The sequence below is a fragment of the Camelina sativa genome, chromosome 17, assembly GCF_000633955.1.
Source record: "Camelina sativa cultivar DH55 chromosome 17, Cs, whole genome shotgun sequence".
Lineage (NCBI taxonomy): Eukaryota > Viridiplantae > Streptophyta > Magnoliopsida > Brassicales > Brassicaceae > Camelina > Camelina sativa.
Window position 1 is genome coordinate 26,380,827 of NC_025701.1, and position 971 is coordinate 26,381,797.

The following is a 971-nucleotide window of genomic DNA, read 5'->3' on the forward strand; positions in this document are numbered from 1 at the left end:
CGAATCCTCAAGCACATAAAGATCATCTTTAGTGCTTCCTTTGCCAAGAACTCTACTTGTGTCAATATCCTGAAAATACACATCATTAGGACCAAATATTGCATAACAGTTAAGATCATTAGTCACCTTCTCAATAGATAACAAATTTGATGTGAAACTAGGCATATAAAACGCTTTAGTTGTTCTATCAAACATGTTTAAATTTCCAAAACCCTTAATTGGTATCTTATCTCCATTTGCTATGATCACATTCCCTAAAGTTGGTTTGATATCACTAATTAGTTTAGAGTCACTAATCATATGGTGAGAAGGTCCAGAATCCACAATAAGAGGTTTTATAGCATTAAGGGTGAGATAAGCGTTACCCGAAGACTCTTTTAGAGCCTTTATGAGAGCATCGAGGTCGGATCTCCTCACCAGCTCCGAGGAGGCTGCTAGTGCTCCTCCATTACCTTCAGTGGCGTGAGTTGTTACTTGAGCTTGACCTTCACTATGTCCACATGCTTTGGTTTGCTCTTGGGTTGACATTTCTTGGTCGGAGGTGAGGATGAAGATTCCAGCATTTATCCTTGAAATGACCCGGCTTCTTACAATGGTCACATATGACACGGTTCTTCCCATCACTTTTGTAGTATCCCTTGTTTTCTACAGCCACCTCTCCTTTGTTAGCGGTGATAAGCTCTCCTTTAGCTCCAAACAGACCAATTGAGCCATGCTCCTTTTGAATTTGATTGCACACATCATCGAGACTTGGGAGTTTATCTAACCGGAGGATGTGCTTGATGAGATCATTGTATGATGAGTTTAACGTCAAGAGAAGACCAAACACTTTATCTTGCTCACGACGTTCGTTTAGGACTGCTGGATCCACTGAGTTAGGCCTTAACATCTCTAACTCTGCCCAAAGAGATCTGAATTTCCCAAAATGTTTGGTGAACTCCATCTCTTCTTGATTAAGGTTGTTGATGGCT